Source organism: Dromaius novaehollandiae, chromosome 13 (assembly GCF_036370855.1).
Source record: "Dromaius novaehollandiae isolate bDroNov1 chromosome 13, bDroNov1.hap1, whole genome shotgun sequence".
Classification (NCBI taxonomy): domain Eukaryota; kingdom Metazoa; phylum Chordata; class Aves; order Casuariiformes; family Dromaiidae; genus Dromaius; species Dromaius novaehollandiae.
This window is the reverse complement of record NC_088110.1, coordinates 15,395,240-15,416,804: the sequence shown is the minus strand read 5'-3', so window position 1 is coordinate 15,416,804 and position 21,565 is coordinate 15,395,240.

The following is a 21,565-nucleotide window of genomic DNA, read 5'->3' as shown; positions in this document are numbered from 1 at the left end:
GGTGGCCAAATCTAAGCCCAGGCAAGACTTAACTAATTTAGACAGGAAGGAGGATAAACTTTTGAGAACTTACCTACAACCAGAGAGCACACCTTCTGTCTAGTTGCCAGAAGGTAATGACCTGGGGGTCATTAGGATCCTGATGTTATTAAATACTCAACAGCTGTAGTGTCACATAGTGCCTAGTTCTATTTGTGCTCGTGAGAAATTTTTCATTGCTCTATCAGAAACCGACTCAACCAACTCGTGTTGACCATAACACTACGCTCACCCACACGTACACCTCAATACAGTCTCTGCTCCAGTTTCACATGAAAATTATAAAACTGCTCTGATCAGACAATGCGAGATTAACTCTCTCAACAAATTATGTAATAAATAAATATTTATATTTATTTATAAATATATTATAATAATAATAAATATAAATATAATAAAGCTAGGAAAACACCCTCATAGTCTTTAAAGAACTTAAAGAATAGTGCATTGTTTTCCAGCAAGTCAGGCAAGATATTTTCATCTGATCCTGCATTTTTATGTGGCATGTTTCTAGAGGCATATTCCCCTCCTAACATTTTATGAAATTAACAGTCATGTACAAACTAAATTGCACGCTCCTTTTAAAGAAACCAAAAAGCTTTGCATAACCCATAACAGTAGTTTCTTCTTACACTGAAACCAACATTTAAGATCTCTAAGCACCGAGCAAAGCATAACCCATACACTTTCCCATAAATGTATCTCGCCTACCTTTACAAATTAGGCTCAAACAGAAAGATGCTGTGTACCTGCACAATGCATTACCTCCCAGGGAGGAGCTCAGCAAAGCAGACGCAGCGCCTGCGTTTTTAGCAGCATACCACCACAAACTCCTTCCATCCCCTGCGGGGAGCGATTTCCAATCTGCCATAAGCACGAGAATAGTGTCTCTCTGACCATTCTATATATTACTTTTCCAGTATGCTCAGACTATGAATGATTGCTTAATATTTTTCTTTTTACCAAACTGTTTAGAAGATGTGACAGAGGGGGAAGGTAGAGCAATTCTACTTTCACTGGAAGAAAACCATTTCTAAGTGGTATCAGCATCATTAGACCACACTTTCATTTTAATTTAGATTTAGGCAATGTATTGTACCAATTCCTGTTCTCAACTCTGTCAATGAAAATATAAAAGGGGCTGAAGAGTTTCAAAACGCAAGCATCGTTGTGCCATAGCATCAATTCTCTTTTTAATGAAGCTTCAGAATAGGAGATGTCATATTCTTGTTTCTTAGCTGAAGAGTTTTCATAATCAAGCAACATTAAATTGGTTACTGTAAGGAAGACTCATCTTGGTGCATATTCGTAGCTCCATAATTGAGCACAGATTTTCTTTTATTCTGATAACGATCATGGTAGTGCTGATGACACCAACACACAGCAGTTCTTAGGAAGCAGGTCTGCTTGGTAGCTAGCATCTGCTACTAAGTACATTCAGAATTTCTATACAGAGAGAGTCATAAAAAGAAGGTTCTAAGGCCCCAAGCCAGAAATATTATAGAATTTATTTAATCCATTTCAAAGGGATTAGTCATATGAATAAAGTACGAAATACCTAACTTTGCAGATCATCTAAAATATTTGAAATCTCTGACCAGTAAATAATGTGTGTAACTAAACCTCTTCTCAGTCTTCTCTTATTTTGCTTACATATACAAGATTTGACATGGAGTTTAATCCAGAAGATCACTCAGTAACTTATGAAAGGACTTTGGAAATGGGCCTATGCAAAAACAATTTAGTATGAAATCAATGGTATTTTCAAAAGTAGTCATTTTACTTACACTAGCTATGAAGTGAATATATAAGGATTTTCTTTACGTTCTTACAAAATACATGCACAAATGAAAAAATCATGCCCCATTTCCACACACATCCAAACACACTAGTATTAGTGAACACATTTACTAATTTGGATATCTGAAAATAGAAAGAGAACATAAGTTATCTGCAAACTGTTTTAGGGGCATCTAGTTGTCCAGTTTTTTGTGCTTTGTAACAATAGTCATTTATTATAAAAATACACCTGACAACAACATATTGTTCATATGGTACTCATGATAATTCGGTAACAGAAATCAGCTGCTATGATTTCCTGTAGAAAGCATGATTCATTCTGGATCAAAACCAATTTAAATACTTTCTGCTTTCAGTTAAAAGTTAAGAGACTTCTGGCACAAGATGTTAAAATTGATTATAGATTGTTTTACTGCACTTTTAACCCTTTTCCACAAACCAAATAGCTTTGAAAACTCAAGATGCTGTCTAAAAACTTGGTTAAGTCTGATAAAAAAAATTAAGACCCTAGGCAATGAAATTTTAGTAGCTAAGTTTATATTTCACTTAAAGGCCTAACCATAAGGGTTGTAGATGCTTATAGAAGGTCCAATACATGCTACACCTACACGATTTAACAAGTGCTCCACTATGAAGAGGTTACTTCAGCCAAAAGTAGAAAGACCAAACTGAATTATTTGGCAAGGAACACACCCCATTTTTTTACCTTAGGTACTGGATGTTATTTAATAATGTTTTAAAAAACATATTCCCAGATTTTTTTTTTTTTTTGAGAGAGAAAGCCTAAAAGTACTTTTGTTCACCATTCAGTTACAATATTGCAATCCTATTTAGCATTCAATCCAAGGACCTCTCAGATGCATGCTTTTAAACTAGATTTTCAAAACTCTTTCCCACTCAAAATCTCATCTCAGAGCTTGGCACCTCCTCATTCAACTCCCAGAGGAACCACGGAGAGCAAGGTGCTGAGAACCCCTGAAAATCCGGCCCTATCATTTCAGGGTCAATTGAGCTCTTTTGCAAGTGGGTCCTCTAAAAAGTTCATTCCCATATTAGAAGTAAGAGAAAAAGGCATGAACGGATTTACTGAAGATGAAAGTCCATAAAAGAAAAACATCAAAACATCCACGGAAAAACAGGAAATGAAGACATACTAACAAACTTATCCATCCTTTTTACTTGTGGATTTCTCCCTTTCTTGTTTTTATTCATCACTGCCAAAACTTCCTTCATAACAAACACATTCTACTGCTCCGGGTTTGCCCAGAAATATGCATGTGTAATCCTAAGTTTTCACCTACTAAGGACTTTTACTCTAAAAACCAAAATAGCTACCAAATGAATTGGAAGAATGATTTAATTTTTCATGGAGAAGACTTCGTTTTCATAGTTTCTACATCCCCCTTCATCACTTAAAAAAATATGGTTTATCTTCATAAACTTTTCATCACTTAAAAAAATATGGTTTATCAACTTTTCTATTTCTGTTCAGTATCAAAGAAAGCTGAAATCTAGGCATCTGTAGGAGATTTTTTTTCTTGTACTAGCATCAGTACAGCCACAAGTTTCAGTTATAGCCCTGCTGCTTTTATTTTTCACATTTGATTAAGAAATAAATACAGTATTCTCTTCTGTAGTCAGCAAATCTTTTTTGAAATCTGGAGCCATACTGAGGCAAAAGGAAACAAAAGTACTTTAAGTTTACTGTGGGCAGACTGATTTCAGATTTGTGAAAGCAAATTCACAAGTATTAAGAGCGTCATTTAACCCACTGAACCCAATAAACTTTGGGTAAGACTGCATTACAATGAAATAGTAAAAATATGTATGATTTGACATGCATATTCAACAATTTTAGTCTCCATCTTCATATTTATTCTATATAATGTACCATTTTAAATATTGCACTTTATTACAATCCCCAAAATGCACTAATATTAACATGATAATATGATATCACTATCTATTTATGTAAGTATAACAAGTATATGGAATTTCTTAAATACAGCAAATACATACAAAAAGATATGTCTTTTTACACAAAATAAATGCAAGGCAATAGCTATATGTATCTTCCCTGCTTTAGATATGCCTTGGATCCTTCTGGATTTGACCGGATACAAAAAAATGTGCAAGAACACATTTGTATTTGACCTCATTTCTGAGTTTCACAAAATTCAACTTCCACATTTAAAATCTGTCATTTCCACTCAAGATAATACTTAAAAGGCCAGTAAGAAACTCTGCAAATGAGTCCAATGGCACATGAGCTCACACTTTGGAAAAATAGTAAGTTTTTGGCTTGACATGCCACCATCAAAATCTGGGATTCCTAATTGCAGGGGAGTATCTATAACCTACAAGAGTTTCTCAATAAAACAAACTTCTGGAACTCATCAAAGCCATCTTCCTATTTTATCCAACAAAAACATAACATTACTAAAATGGTCAGGAACTACAAAAATTGGTCTTGAAAGTAAGCATCGAAGTACCTCAGACTGAAATGCAACACTGATTTGCATTTGTGAAAACAGCTTGTAAAGGGCAGTAAATCAGCACAGGACTTCAGGCCATACGAAAGATCTCTATGCAAAGAAAAACCTTTTTGTTGCCAGAAGAGGGAGCCAAGTATCTGGCCTAGATTCTCCAAAAACCCAGAAGAGGCATTGAATATAAGATGAAAACATATGATAAAAGTCCTTTTATACTGGCCATAGGCTGAAAATCATTGATAAGCTTTAAATGGGCTAATTCTTGGCTATTTCTAGGGCAAATATTAGTATCCACTTAGCTGCATGCAGTAACAAATTATTACTGACTCTCTCCTCTATCTCCTCCAACACCTAGAGTGTGGGGTAGCCACGGCAGTTGAACACCTCACTGTCAAGAAGCTGCTGTTGTTGGTAATGCTAGGCAGCCCTAAATGATCTGATAGGAAAATGTCTGGGACGAGTGTCAATGAACAGAGTAAAAGTATCTCCTCCTGGTGGTTTTGTTGGCAAAGGCATTGCATGATTCCAGCCCTGTGAATTCCAGTTCATTTCACAGCCCCATTGCACAGGTCCACCTAGGCAAAAGAGCAACCAGACAGAGGAACACAGTCCGACCAAAGGAACATCTCGTTTTGACCTGTACTTCAAAGCCAAATGAAAAAATAAAAAATGGTTTAAGTACATAAAGTAGATTAACATCAAGTTAAGAGGTATCACTGTTTTGCTAAAGACGTATGTTCATTTAGTCTATACAGACACATCAACAGTCTGCATACATATCCTAATGTCTAGACGGTCTAGGATATGCAGCCAGAATAACTGAAATTAAATCTCTCCTCCTCCTTCTCAAAAAAGACCCTTTTTATGGCACTAACATCATAATTATCTGTAAGCCATATTACCTGCATTAAAGGTGTGGACTAGAAATAACTCTTAAGAAATGAGTACACATTTACATAGAAAAGCTTCCAGAAGCTTTATCTCAACTTTTCCTCCCATGATTTGATATGCTTGGCTGGACCTCTTGAGTAAAAATAAATTATCATTTTAGGTTTGAAGGTGTACTTTCATAGTGGATTAAAATTCATGCATCTTTTCATTTCATGACTGCTTCAGGCTTTCTTTTTAGGTAGCTTCAAAAGGGAGAAATATATATATGTGTGTGTGTGTATATAGAAATGTATATATATATTTAATGCTGAGCTGCCTTTTTAAGCAGGACAAATATGAGTTACAATGTGCTCCAAGGGAAACAAAGAAAGGAGTGCATTAAAAACCATCACTTGTATGAAGAAACTGTCTCCTGAAACAGGCATTACCACATTTCCAGGACAAACTCATCACTATCACAAGCAGACTTTTTAAACAGTCTTATTAGATGGCTGGGAAAGTAAGTCATCTAGAACAAAAATCCTACCTACTTTCAAGCTTAAATATCACTCTGCTAAATATCTGACTCGTTATTAGGATTTGATGAGCTATGAAGCCTTTCTAGTTTTTGACTTTATCAACAGAAAAATGATTATTTCATTATGATTCAGCAGAATTCCTGAGATATCTAACTTGAAAATGCCTGGCTACAGTCTTCAACATTTTTCAGGTGCAATTCTGTGAACTATGGCATAATGTCTAGTCATCTGTGCCTACAGAAATTTGGCCAAGGCAACCATCATCTAGTTTATATAACTTCTGGGATTATCATTTGTTTGTTAGCAGTGTGATTTCTCAATGCAGCAGTTATATTAGTAGAGCTCCTCCTCTGGTTCCATTATAAATACTTAATACAAGAACACAGTTTACTCCTCTGAATTTACGAGGATATACTATTCCAGCACAAAAACATTTGTATGCAGATGATTATACCCATGAATGGAAAAAGATGCCACTTTAATCAGACTATTATACAAAAGGAATACAGAAGATAATGTATCAAGGAGTTCTGAGATCCTTGTCTCTTTATCTGATTTTATAAAGCTTTTCATTCACTTTCTGCAGAGGCACAAAAAAACTGAAAATCACGGTCAGCATCCAAGTTCTCTTGTAACAAAACAGAACCCCACTCTCTCTCAATTACCTTCGGACAGGTTTGGAGAGCTGGAGAGGTCTCATCTACTTGGGATTCATGCACATTCTGCACTCTACAGAGCAAAAAAGAAAGGAAAATCTCAAAGTTTGGACAAGTGCTAAGTAGATTAGTAAGCTAAATTGCCATAATGATTTCTAAGAGAAGGGCAAAGCTCTTCGAAAATTCTTTCATGCTATATTACTTTTAATGGCAAATAAAAGAAATATTTTGCTTTTTCAGCAGAAGAGACAAATTTATCATTAAATTATTTTACGGCATTTTTCAGAAGCAGACCTTAGAATTTTACACCAACCAGGAGTTTCCATTTTATTTCAGCAGGAAGAGCTCTTTCTTTCAGTCACCTGGAAAAAATTATTAACTTGTGTCACCAATCGAGATTGGAAGTATTGCTCAAACAGAAACAGCATATGATTTTCCCCATTTTACAGAACTCAAAGTTTACAGCTCTTCAGAGAAATCAGCAATATATGGGACAGATAAAGTACCTCATACCTGCGGCAAGGTGACTGAACTACACCATGATCTAAACATAGCATGTTCTACAACTGTTGGGTTGGATGGTCTACCTTGTTGTTTGCTGGCAGGATATTTTAGGGGGAGAATACTTGGTAAGACACTAGGGCAGAGGTTCTCAGATACCCTTCCCAGCGTCCACATCTGCCCTGCTGAAAGGAGCAACAGCCATGCAGGGGAGGAAGAGGCAGAGACCCACGCGGAATTCTGATCTGCTGTATCCATCCTGCACATCTAATGGTGTGAATGATGTGTTCAATCATGAACCCCACATTTCAGATGGAATAAAAAATTAAGAAATAAGATTCCTAACAGCATCATCTCCACTCACAGGAGAATAAGCTAGCTCCAACGGAATCACCTGACAGGCGCTGCAACATACAAACTAACAAAAAAGGATTTTTTTCCCATGGTCAAGACGCCTGACCCTTTTCTACCTCAGCTGTCGGTATCAGACCAAGAGCTTATATAATTAACCTCAAATTCCTTGATCTAGCAGGAAATCTCCATACTACTTTGAGTACTTTCACAGATCATATGTGACCTTTTGATGTTGTCTAATAATAAACTTATAACGTAAAATGTGTAAACATTTACAACTAGCACCACTACAAGTCTAGCCAAATGAAGCCTCCAACGCTGCAGTCATGGAATACCTGGGTGGGCACGGCAGACCTGGAATCAATTCTGTATGCAGGGCTGTGCAAATAAGTTCAGAACAAACAAAATGCTCTGAAATTGAGAGAATCAAAGTAAATGAGGCTTCTGGATAACACTACAGTAGTTTAATGTTTTGATTTTATAAATGCTGAATAGCAGTGTAGGGAGGACTTGTTCCTGACTAATACATTATCCAAGGAGTAATGAAACAGAATTGACTGAAGTGAGAGAAAGTCATTCTGATATTTTCCAAAGACATATTGCTCTTTTCTTGATAAAAGAAAAAAGAAAGGAAAAAAAAAAACTGTTCCAGGGAAAAGCCAGTTGCATAGGACCACATTTTTGCAAGGTTCATCCAGGACAAAATATTGGTAAGGAAAAAAATAATAAAAAAAACCCTAAAGAATGTAAAGTCAGGCATCAGAAATGCATAAATTAATTTTACTAGGCACAATAAAATTCACTGCTTTATACTCCAGACAGTCATTTAGGGCCTACTCCACTGAAGTTCATTAAAAATTCCTTTTGACTTCTGTGATCTTTGGTATAGGAGCTCAGATTTTTGTAGCTATAAAAAAATCTATTAGGGCAAGTTTTCACATGCAGTTTTCACAGGTGCAAATTATAGTAACTGGTAGAAAATAATGAAAATTAAGACCCAAATGTATCCTTTTATGGCATAAATAAAAATTTAAAAGGTTAATCTAGCATCACCTTGCAGACAGCTGTCAAATGAGACCTTCTCTGGGTTTCTGAAGTTTAAGAGTGCTGCAGATATGACAGGGATATGGAGGGGATGGCAGTGTCAGATTATAGGACAAACTTCATTTCACTAGCTCAAAAAGCGCTGGACTACTCATTTGGTATATTACCTTGATAATGGTATCTCTACAACAAGCTCTTAACACCCTTGTCATTTCAATTTTTTATACATGCTGTATGTGCGTAGACCTAAGTTAACCCATTTTCTATGCCTGCTGCAAGAGCCGGTTATAAATTTCTGTTAAAAAATGTCAACTGCATAATGATGCACATCTTTTGTACTGCGTACAGTGGTGTCCTCCCTACAGTAAGGGATCTTGCAACGTGAGGTCTAGGTTAGAACTTCACCACACATCAATCATAAAATCACTTAGGTTGGAAAAGACCTCTGGAGGTCATCTAGTCCAACCTCTTGCTCAAAGCATGCCTAGTCAAGCAGTTCTAAACATCCCCAAGACACAAGCCCCCAAAGCCCCAGGAACAGGGGTTCCAGCGGTGAACTACCCTGATGGTGGGAAAAGAAAAAAACTCCCTAACAAAGTTGGAATTTCCTATATCTCAAATTGTGTCTATTGTCTCTTGTCTTATCCCTGTGCAGGACAGACACACCTTCTCTACATCCTCCCTTCAGGTAGCTGAAGACAGCAGTAAGATCTCCTCCTCACCTTGTCTTCTTAAGGCTGAACCAACCCAGTTTTCTCAGCCTCTCCTCATATACCCTGTGCTCCAGTCCCCTGATCACCTTGGTGGCCCTCCACTGGATTCGTTCCAATGTGTCAGTTTTTTGTGTACCAGGGAGCCCAAAAGTGGACACAGTACCCCAGATGCGATCTCAAAGATGCTCAATAGGGGGGAAGAATCATCTTCCTCAGCCTGCTGCTTACACTCTTGCTAATACAACCTAGGACACATCTGTCATCTTTGCTCCAAGGCATACTGCTACTACTGAGCCTGTTCAACCTGTTAACTACCCTAATCTCCAGGCCCTCTTTTGAAAAATTGCTTACTAACCAGTTGGCCACCAGCCCATACTGTTGCATGCAGGACTTTGCATTTGCCTTTGTGCGTTTTCCTTTGCTGAACTTCATGAGGCTTCTGTCAGCCCATTTTTCCACTGTGCTTATGTCTTTCTGAATAGCAGTCCTATAGCACTATCAACCTCTCCCCTTGTTCGGCACTGTCTGCAAACCTGCTTTGAGTGCACTCTCTTCCATCATCCAGACTGTTAATAAACACATTAAACAGCACTAGCATCAGTACTGATCCCTGAGAGATGTCACTAATAACCACCCTCCAGCTGGACTTTTTACCACTGATCACCGACCAGGTCTGGCAGGCCAGACAATTTTCCATCCATCTTGCTGTTCACTTATCCAGTCCCCTTCTCCCCAGTTTGGCTACCAGACTCCACGGGAGACTGCCAAAGGCCTTGCTAAAGTCAAGGTACCACTGCTTTCCCATTGCCAACAAAACCAGTCATCTCATCAGGTTGATCAGGCACAATTTGCCCCAGTAAATTCAATTTGGCTGTTCCAAATCACCTTCTTGTCTTTCATATGCTTTTTTTAAAGACTTCCAGAAGGATTTGCTCTAAAACCTTTCCAGAGACCAAGATTAGGCTGACTAGCCTGTAGCTCTCTGGATTCTCCTTCTTGCCTCTCCTGAAGATGAGTGTGACATTTTGGTTTTTTTCCAGTCATCACAAACCTCCTCTAGTCACCACGACTTTTCAAAGTAGCATCACATTAACAACAGCCAGCAACCTTGGATATATTCCATTTAGCCCTGTGGAGCTGCATACGTCCAATTGCCAAAAGTGCTCCTTAACCATAACCTCCTTTACTGCAGATAATGCTTCATTCCCACAGACTCTGCTAGTGAGTATGTAGAACTGGAAGGCCAGAGGGCAGACCTTACAAATGAAAACTGAGGCAAAACACAACCAAAAACTGACAAAAAAAAGCAATCACCTCAACCTTTTCCATATCCTTGGTCACTAGGCCCCTTGCCCCATCAAGCAGCTGACCAACACTTTTCTTAGCCTTTCTTTTGCTGACAGGGTACTTCTAGAAGGCATTATTGCTGCCCTTTACAGCCCTCATTCCTCAGCTCCAGATGAGCTTTGAATTTCCTAACTCCATGCCTGCACACTTAATCATCTGTACTCCTCCTAGGCAGCCCGTCCCTGCTTCCACTTTGTACGTACCTCCTCCTCACGTTTGAGCTCAAGAGTTCCTTGCTTATCCATGCTGGCCTTCTGCCGTGGTTGCTTGACTTTCTCAATGTTGGAATACACTGTTCATGTGCTTTGAGGACGTTGTCCTTGAATATCTACCAGCTGTCCTGTGTCCCTTTCTCCTCCAGGGCAGTTTCCATTTGAGCTTGCCAAGAAGATCCCCAAGTAAGCCAAAATCTGTTTTCCTAAAATCTAGGATAGTGAGCTTACTATTTGTCTTACTACTTACAGGATTTTAAACACCACAGTCTCACAGTTGCTGCAGGCCAGGATGCCTTTGCCCTTCCTTGTTTTTGAGCAACAGATTCAGCAGAACATCTCTCCGAGCCACAGTTATCATACACTGGCATCAAAAAATTGCCTTCAACGCAGTAAAAATCTTCTGCTTGCACCTAACCCTAGTGCTTCTAATAGGTACCAGGGCAGAGGATGTCTTCCATGTGCAACAGCCTGTGTTTCCCATTACACATGAACACAGTAGTTTATCTCACTTTCACTGAGCATCTCAGTGTTTACTGGCAATAGCACCACTATATCCACTTTCAAAAGCAGGAGTGCTACTACCTTGTCCTTTCTAGTCCCTGCACTGTTACTCAGTGAAGGAGATACTACTACGTACGCTGTCTCATGAGAGCTACAGAGCTATGGTCTTACTGCCAGGAATGAGTTGATTGTACAGTGTAGTACAGTGGAGGAATAATGTAGTGCATTTTTATTTTCTATTGACATTCAGTGCTTATCTTCTGCTTTGGCTGTTAGGAGTGTAACTATGCTCTGATATAAGATGCTGTAACTAATAGCCTGATTAAAGTACCTTCTCATGAGCTTTACCCTCTAACTCGCATCCACATAGAGTTATCTCATTTCACTGTAGTTAGAGTTTGGCAACAACAGTTCAGGAAAATAAACACTGTAGAAAGTGCTACCTTCGTTGTTAGACACAAGGAAAATGTAAACGTTTTTTGTGTGCAAAATTTCTGGACAGCATAAATGAGAGACTTGCAAATCACATGTTCCTTCTCTTTCTTTTCAGCTCAAATAAGGAATATTTTTCTCATCTCACTCCTCTCGTACCTTCATGTTACAGTGGCTTTTTCCTCCTTCATGCTTAAGCAGTGGAACTGAATGCTGATAAGACAAAGTAAGGTGCCATACTTAGCAGTCATTTTAGCCTGATTCCTTGAGCTGCTAACCACCTAACGTATGCTATTTGAAGTATGCCAGATTACCAAACTGCAAGGAGCTTTATTTACATTAGCCAGGTTGATCAGGTCATTCTGTCAGTCTTGACCTGTGATGCAAATATAAACATGACTGTTTCTGAAGGACTGGAAAGAATTACATAAAAATTTCTTAAAGATTTTGTCTAAAACTTTTCATCTCTAAAAAAGCTAATAACAGTTATGCAGCCAAATCCCACTGAAATTCCCTGTTTATGAGCAAAAGACATTTTACCTTCAAGAATACCAAGATGTTTTCAACTACCTTTACCTGAAAGCTCAACAAATAGCTGTCACAACTATTTTAAAGACTCTTATACAATGACATAGGTATACTGCTGGCAAATTACCAGCTTTCCAACAGGCAGCAGGCCATCTTCAAGCCAAGCTAACAGCGCACCTCAATTTATGGATGAAGATTCAGTAGATGGCAAAAATTAGAACTTAGGGTTAGATCCAGCTTTTTCTGAAGAAAAAACACACAGAAACAAGAAAACACCATTCCATTGATTTGCAAAATTGGTGGACTCCACATCATAAAGCTGGAAAGACTGTTAAAGATTTGCAACCACACAAAGCTCAAAGTAAACAAACATGAAATCTTTGGTATTAGATTATAAAGCTGAAGCAGCATTTTGATCCAAGCATCCAATCAGTAAAATAATCTCATTACTTTATGTTAAATACAGGGTATAAGAGCCTCTTGTCATTTTTTCCAGTCCTTTACATTCATGTTTGGATACTGGAACAGAGCTTCCATGATGAACCACCAAAATGCAGGAATTCTTTTTTTGGAGCCAACTGTGTGTGCTGACAGACATAAACTGCCCAAAGTTACAGGATTAAAATGGCTTAGTCTCTGAAATTCCATGTTCTAATGAAATGAAGTATTTGTATTGGGAATATTAAGTTTTTGACTTTTTTATTCACATTCCAGAAGTGATGGTAAGTGGTAGAACAACATTAAACTTATCTTCTGCCATGCAGCTGGGAATCTGTTTTAGACAAAATGACTGACATTTTACCTTTCCATTCTGCCATTAAAGTCAAGTGTGTTTTTATGCATTTCAGAGAGATTATGAATTCAGTCTAAGCTCTTGTAGCAGGTTAAGAGCTGGGAGCACTATGCAGGCCCTTTCAATTCTTTGGTCTTCTTTCTCTCAGGTCATTTCCACACTTTTTACTCAGAACTAGGAAACTGCAACAGTCTCATTCTCATACACTTGCAGTACCACGAACCAAAACAAACCTAGTTCTGATGGTGATGATGGATGGACAGACAGGAGGAGGGACAGTGAGTGGTAGCACAGAGCGAGCACAAGCCCCAGTCTTTAATAAGGTAGTGCAACTCCCACTTTCACAGTGCTAACACTCCAAAATGATGGCATTTGCATCGACTTTCAAGTCTAACTTTCCATGACTGTGCAACAGACAGTCTAAAAAAGAACAAAAATTAAGCATTCTAGAAAAGAGCAAGCTCCTCAAAAATCCTATTTTGCCAGAAGAAGAGATTGGGGGGGAGAGGGGGAAGAGGATGTCAGCAGCTTTCTAGGTCCTTGCAGAAGAAAAGAATTTGTTAGGTAAAGCATGCAGACAACACAAACTCTTTCTACCCTAAAGAGGGAAAAGACAAGGAAAAATCTCAAGTAATCCACGTGAAATTTCCTTCCTGAATTCAAACCTCACTCTTGTTTTTATCTTATGACAAAGACATAACTATCCCAGAAACTTTCGGTGTGACCAGGAATATCAGAGCACTGTGCTCATTATCCCATCTCCACATGCAGAAAATTCTCTGCTGCCTCAGAAGAAGATGAATTTAAAACTAGAAAAAGCAAAAATGACTAGCCTCAGAAACATGGCAAGAAACAAATCCCTGAAGCATGAGATTAATGAAACATACTGCTGAACTACAAAAGCCATCGGTAAATAGTACGATATTCTTTCTCTCTTCCCTTTTAGTCCTTTTGCTATGGACCTTCAACAAACTCAAAAATCCAGGATCACTCTTCTTTTGTCATGGGATAAGTTTATCAATACTACCTCAAATACTCTGATTTATTTTTAACCATAGCCAGTTTGAAAGGTTATTCCAGAACATCATTCCTCTAACAGCACTGGAAACATTTCAGTTTCCAGTCTAAATGTATTCGTGTCCCATTTGTATCACTTTGATCTTGCAGAAGTATTATTCTTTTATTTAAATAATCCTTCACCAGTATTTACTGCCTTCATGTTTTCAGAAAGAGCAATCACTTCCCCTCTCAACCTTTCTTGGCTTGTTTAGCATAGCAAAATATCTTTTTATATCCTAAGAATTAGTTCTTCATTGCCCTCATAATCATAATAGTGTTCTTCTACAACTGCCCTAGTTTCACATCACTTCTAAATGGACAGACAACTACCACAGATAAACTGTTCTCTTATAAAAGTTAATATTTAAACAACTACATTGCAGAAAACCCCAACAGTTCTTACTAAGTTAATGTATCATATTTGAAAACTAAATTCAAGCATTTAGATTTTAGTATTGTTTATCCAATTTAAAATTAATTTAACTTAGATTTAATTCTAGAATGGCTGCCACTGCCACCAAATTAAGCAAAAATAAATCAGCAATAGTGAGGGGAAAAAGACGAAATTGTGAGGAGGAAAAAAAAACTATGGAAATAGAATTCTATAACTCAACACTCCTCAGTTTTTTCTCTGCTTATTTTTGATGTATACAGTAAGTGATAAACTGAACTGCATCTTTTCCAAGCTCTGTTATGCAGTTTTCCTTTGAAAGTCAATTTTGCTCAGATTGAAATAAAAGGATTTAATCTCTGCACCCACCTGGGCAATTAATTTGAAACAGCTTCTTTCTTATGTTTTGCCTCAAAAAAACCTCTCTAACCGTACCAATGTACTGCAGCCCCCTTTAGCCATAGCAACATGATCTATTATTCCCACACCACCACACAGATCGTGACTGTAACTTTTACTTTTGACTTCAGATTATGATAATCTGCAAGGAACCCAAAGTTTTCTTAAGAAAGAGTGGTGCACAGTGCATAGACAAATATTTCAGAGTTAAAAAAAATAGGGGAAGGAACAGAAAAGGAAAACAAGGAAAGCAAAACTAAAGTGAAAGGTCATGCATTGTATATTTTTAATACTCTTTGAAAAGGCTTTTTTAAATCACAAACAAAAATACGCCACATACAGTTTAAACAGACAAGCAGCAGCAACTGAGGCAACAGTTTTCATTTTAAAATCATCTAGCTCGATTATAAATACGGGGAATGAGGCATGAAAAATTGTTCCTTTGGGCTAGCAACACAAGTGTCTTTCCATGATGGTATATTACAGGACAAAACTGGCCATTTCACACAAGAAGAGCTCACCCAAGTGAGTGCACAAAAGGAAACAACCCACTTGTCTTATATGAGGTTTAAGAACCCAGGTTAAGTGTGGAATGGTCCCAGGAACAGACTTGACCAGCTGGAGAAAAATAGAGAAACAATGTTAGCCTTCTACTAGATAAAAATGATTTAGGAATTATGGTCTGCACTGTATGAAGTTCTGCCAGATAGTTCCCTGCAAATTAAATTTAAAAGCTGTGCCTCAATTAAACCACATCCCTTCCACATTGTCTGAGACTTATGGGAAGAAGTCCAAAGTATTACGGAGGGTATTTGTTTGCCTCTAATCTTGAACCAAGACCTGAAGTAGTTCAAGATTCTTTAAGTACACTGCATCTCTCCCCAGTATTTACTGGGCATGTATCAGAAGAGAGACAAACATTTTAATCTCCATTTTCAGAAACATCATATGGCTGCTAAAAACATCTTCCAAAAGGACTTATTAACAGCTTGCTATGAGTATTAGCAGGTTAAGATTAAGAAAAGGAGCTTGGAGAAACTGTACTTTAATTAACACTGATTAAAATTCAAGATGTGAACCAAGAGCACGAATATGAATTACAATTCATGTGCAGCAGAACTGTCCTTTGCTAAGTGCATATGACATACACAAAAAACTATTATGAGAGAAACACATACTGCACCTTAGCCATTATGCAAAGTTAAGGACATGAACGTAGCCTTTTTGGTTTGTCACGTCTTCCTAATTCAATTAAATGAGAACAAAACTAAGATGAGGATTACACTTGCAAAGACTTTTAGCATTGTTAATGGTGTCTGCCAAAGAGCTTTTTTTTGTCCCTTAAAAATAAAAGGGGGGAAAACAGGGCACAGCCTTTCAAACTTTCTACTTTTGCAGCAGAAAAGATAAGTCATAATAAATGAAAATCTGTATAACAAAACTTTAAACCATGAACAACATATGGATTCCACTGGCACAGAATACATCTGACATGATACTAACTTCTCCAATGGCGTTAACACACGTTGCCAAAATAAAAATGAAACAGTACAAAGATTTTTAATGTAATCTTCTACCAGTATCAGAATTTCTCATTGTTCTCATTGCTTCCAATGCTCCCCCCTCTTTTTTTTTTTTTTTTATTAAAGAAACTGCTCTTTAAATGATGCCCTCAAAAGGACTGCAGAAAGAAACCCAGAATTACACTGATTTAGGGCAAATTTCGCCCCTTTATGGATGCAACATGCAAAGCTCTTAAAACAGCAAGCCCTCATTTGCACACAGCAATGAGCGCACAACAAGCTGTTGCAGGTACACACAGCAAGCTGTCGAGCTACTCCTCCACGCCAGCACTTCCTCAGGCAGCAAACACACTTCAATTTGAGCACCAACGTGAGGCATGTAAATCATCCCTTCTAGGAAAAAGCAGTATGTGCAAGGAGCAGAATCACCAGCAAGCATGCTCAAAAGAAAGCCTGAGATCAGAGTACTGGAATAGAGCTGTATTGGTATCCATACGCAAGGAAGAGAATATTTTTGTGCCAGTTTCAGAATAAGGCTCCTACAAGCATCCAAAGTCAGCTGTGCAAACAACAGAAGTTTCCATGAAACTAGTGTAAATAGAAACTTTAAAAAAAAAAAAGGCAAAAGCCATGCACAACATTTTCACAACTGCTAGTCACTGAAAAACAAATTTTTACTAGAGAATAAAGAGTGTATAAAGATTCCAGGCAACAGAAAAACAGCTAGCTCTTTCCTTAATAATTAAACTAGTTACAAGTCTGAAATGAAAAGTGATATATCTCTATTTATGTGATTTTTCCTCTTAATAGCTTATCACAGATTCTATGGAAGATCATCTACATGCATAGTCTTGTTAGTGGTGCCCAGCACATTGCCTACAAAAAGCTTTCCTGAGCATCAGCTTCTGCACATGCAGGAGACACTGGCTCTCCATTTTATCATACCGAACAGTTTAGTTTCTACAGTGTTTTTCATATTTGTTGAAGGTTCCTGTAGAAACCATATTTATAACCCAGATACTTCAAATTAAGTGACATTTACATTCCCATTCCTAGAGAACAGAGGCAAACAAATAAGAAGCAAAGATTTTCCTTTTACATTATTTGCTGTTGTCTGTCTCAATTTTTCTTCTGATATTCTGATGCTCAATTACTACAGAGTAGGCTCCATTATGTAACAGTGACATACTATAGCTATCTGATACTGCTGTAAAAAAAAACAGCAAAAAGAACACTTCATCAGACAAATCCATTCTTCTGAAGGTTCAGAACCAGGCTGGTGACACTGACCTGCCACCAGCTGAGAACTTAAAAAACTCTAACGATTGCTGACCCTATCTTATCTTGCAACACCTACAAGGTAAGGAACATTTTCTACTTCCTGTAACTAGAGGAAGCCCCATAAACAAAACCACTCTGCTTTCTGGTTCTCTTTGGAAGTTCTGACAGACTGAAGTGTCTATATTCAGAGGTGAGGTGAGGTATTCCTCACTCTAGCCATCACTGCTACAACTTCATTTCCACTGATGATGAAAATTTGTTACAAACCTTGTATTCTAGCTAGTATTGCCTACAGTACACAAAGAAATGCCCAAGCTAAACATACAGTATGTCACCTAGGCCCCAGCAAGGCGATGCTGCCGGCTGCCTGAAGAGCAGCGCCCTGCGCTGTCCCAGCTCTCCCCCTCCCCGGCCGCTGTCCTCTCCTCCTCGTTCACTGGAGGCATTCGTCTGCTGAGGAAAGAGGCTGACAGGGAAGGTCACTGTGCCCAACTGTAAGTCTCGGCATACAAATGTGCCTTTTAGCTGCTGGCTCCACAAACAGCGACCGTGTCGTATTATTGATAAATCCTTGAAAAGACTCTAATGTATCTTCATTGCAGAAAACAACTGCCTTCAAGGTTGCTCTGAGAAAATAAGCAGCCCGAATGCTGAAGAATTCTCAAAGTTGGCATTCTCCTGAAGATTAAAAGATAATAACACTTCTATTAGAATCATTCCGCTACGCTGTATTGATCTCATCAGGGAGGCCACTGCAGGTCTAATACGAACAGAGCAGTTTTAGAATTAATCACAGGGGTTTTTATTACGGTTCATAGGGCTCCTCATTCAAATGGCATCGTTTGCAATATTTATGGCCCGGATTGGTTGCCATTATTAAGTGCAAGTGTGCCACATGGTGTCTGGCCTGCTGTGTTAAAACACAAAGTCATTCTTCAAAAGTAAATCTTATCTAAACTATGCACAAAAAGCCAATTACTTTTTGATTTACATTTTAATTTTACATTCAGCTTTCCCCTTATATACAAAAACCTTACTTAATCCTTGTTTTGGATTAACTAGCATAGGCAGACAAGGTACACTCCATAGTTTTAAGTAGACTGCTTTAGCATATTAATGCACTCTGCCCAGAAAGATATATATTTGGTCAACGACGAGCTACATTTCTCTGTGGGAGAAGCAAATGAAGAGAAGGAAGAAATACAGTATCCTGGAAAGGGTACTGACTGTCCACTGATCTTCAAGATAAACCTGACTCATTAAGGCTCCCGGCTCAGACTGCATGGGGTAGCGAAAAAGCCCTGGCTAATGCCACAGCCAGCCCTCACTGAGCAGCTCCAGTACCAACGGGAACTGCTGCTGTTTAATTTCTGCACCTCCCCCCTGTTTTTTAATTCAGTCTTCTTTGCCGCTTCATCTATGCTCGGTTATATTTTTCCTACCTGCCAGATCTAAACAGTATTTCCTTGCCATGGCAGCGACAGAAGTTTGGTCTGAACAACAGGCAAATGACTACATGCACTCCTGATGCTGAGTCAAGCTAACAAACTATTTCAAGTCCTGGCAAAAATTCTGGTTTTCTTTAAACCAGTGAGAACTTTCTAGAACATTCTGCATTCCCTACTGACTGCCAGCAGGGTCGAGTGAGCTCCAGGAACCCGCGAGCACGCTAAGCCACCGCTGAACCCCAGACACACCGCGTCTTACACTGACACCTCCGGGAGGGCGAGCTAACCTACCTGCCCGCTCATTAAATCACCCCCCACACCAGCAGCAGCAGCCCAGGGCTGCCGAGAACAGGACCGCGAGTCGGGGGAGCCCGTGCGGGCTCTGCCGCCGGCTGGGGGGGCCAGGAGGGGAATTACCCATCTCGTCACTAACGCGAGGCCTTTTCCAGCGCACACAGCCTCTCTGGGGTAGAGCTACCCTCTGAGAGCGGGATAGCAGTGCTGCCCCTTCCTTGGGATAGCTTGATTCTGCTTTAACACATAACCCACAAAAAGAAACTTTATCCTGCTGTTTTCATCACGTTCTGATCGCTGATGACTGTGCGGTGAAAACCAGCTTTGGAAAACACTGGCAGACTTTGACCCTTTTCCCTTACCGCGCACAGCATTTCACTGACACTCATTAATGCTAACGGAATGAGAGGAACTGCCATAGGAGCTTTTACTCCATCACAGTCATTTCACTGAGAAATGCATCCTTCCTCAAAATTACTTATTTAAATAAATTTAACTGTTCAAAAGGATCAACATCACCTGATAAAGTATGCTGTTAATTTCTGTCCTATAGTCTAATCCAGAGTCTAACAAATTTGTAGTAGATTTTGGGCAAGGCAACTGCGCTGACCTTTCCGAGGCTTATAAGGAAGCTGCAAACTAATTTCCCATTAAAACTAATCATTAACATATAACAAAATGAATGAGAATTGCTTGTCTAAATATCTGACTTTAAAATCTGTAATATTTTCTTACCTCTATTTGCAATAAAGCCTTTATTATGACATTCATTTAATTTGAGGGACTAATTGTATGTGTTAAGTTAAGCACACACCTAAATGCTTTGAAGGATGGAAACCTATTTATGGAATTTAGAGGATAATTGTATCTGCTTAGCCAACGTAAAGGAACAGGCATGCTGTGTGCACCTTTTTCCCCAAAGGACAACAGTACAAAGCAGTATTAGGGATAAGTTCATTCATAAAGATATGAATTGCTCGTGGAAACACTGTCCAGCTGGGATGATCTGAAAAACAAAACCTCCACAACTTTTATAGCACTATCATACACTTGAATACACACACACTTATGTTCATCTTTCACCTATAGTGACCCTCTCCTAACTTTGATAAACAACCTGCACCATAAACAATTCTCTTAATGGCTACCAATGAATGCATTCATAACTCAGAAAGCAAACAATCTGAATTTCAGCCTGATGGCCAGACAAAGTATACTACAACACACAACTAAAGCTGTTTGTTTCTGCTTTCTGTACATTTTCTACATGTACTGGCTCATTCATATCCTTGTTGACCACTACACCTAAAACCCAACTGTATAGAGAGTATCCCATATATAGTAGTATAGTAGAGTACTCCATAACAGTATTTTGTTATTACTTACTCATTCATTTCTCTTCTTTGTTTTCCTATTAATGTGAGATCTTTTGCCACTGTCTGTATAGGAAAACTAAACATGTAATAGATAACCTAAATATGAACAAGATCAAAACTGGGACTGGAACAGAAGTTTTGAACTTCTCTCCTCTTTGATGTCCTAAGACATCCACTTATAGTCTCATTTTGGTGGTTAGTGGGGAAAAAGAGAGCACTAACTTATTTTTCCCCATTATTTTTCATCCTTAAAAAAACTCCCACAAACATAAGTATTTTCTGTGTAACAGAACTTCTGAAAATAAGTACTTGGATCACAGCCCCATCTTATTTACCCATCCTTACCAGCTGGGCTCCTGAAATAACATATTGACTGTCATTTTCACCTATGGCAGATTCAAACCTAGGTCTCCTGGAGTGAAAGATGAGGAAGCTAATCCATTTTGAAACCTTGCTCCAAGATATTAATGCTTTAAAAAACAAAAGTGATGGATGAATATTATTCAGGCCAAATAAAATCAGAGTGCTAAGAACAGCAAGCCAGTTTTCAGTTCCAACCAACGGTTTGAAAACAAAACCCATAAAATAGGGCAAATTTGAATCACAATGTAAATTCAAACAATCATACTATTATTATCTGGTGTCCATTTTAAGGCGATAGCATACTATTAAAACTGTTATAAAGTTGCAAAATATTTTCATAAGCTTTTTTATTATCTACTAAAATGTTTTTGAAGAGACTGCTCTGATAACAGCAGTATTTTCAGTGTCTTTCCACAATGGCACTTCCAATAACTTTCAGCCTCTTCCGCATGTGTATACATGTGTATATAAATAGTGTGCATATCTTAACACATATACACGTATACACACATTGCTTTACATATATACACCACACACAAACACACAAATACAGTGTTATTTCCACCACTACATCCAGCTTTCAAATGCAGATGTACAAAAATATAGG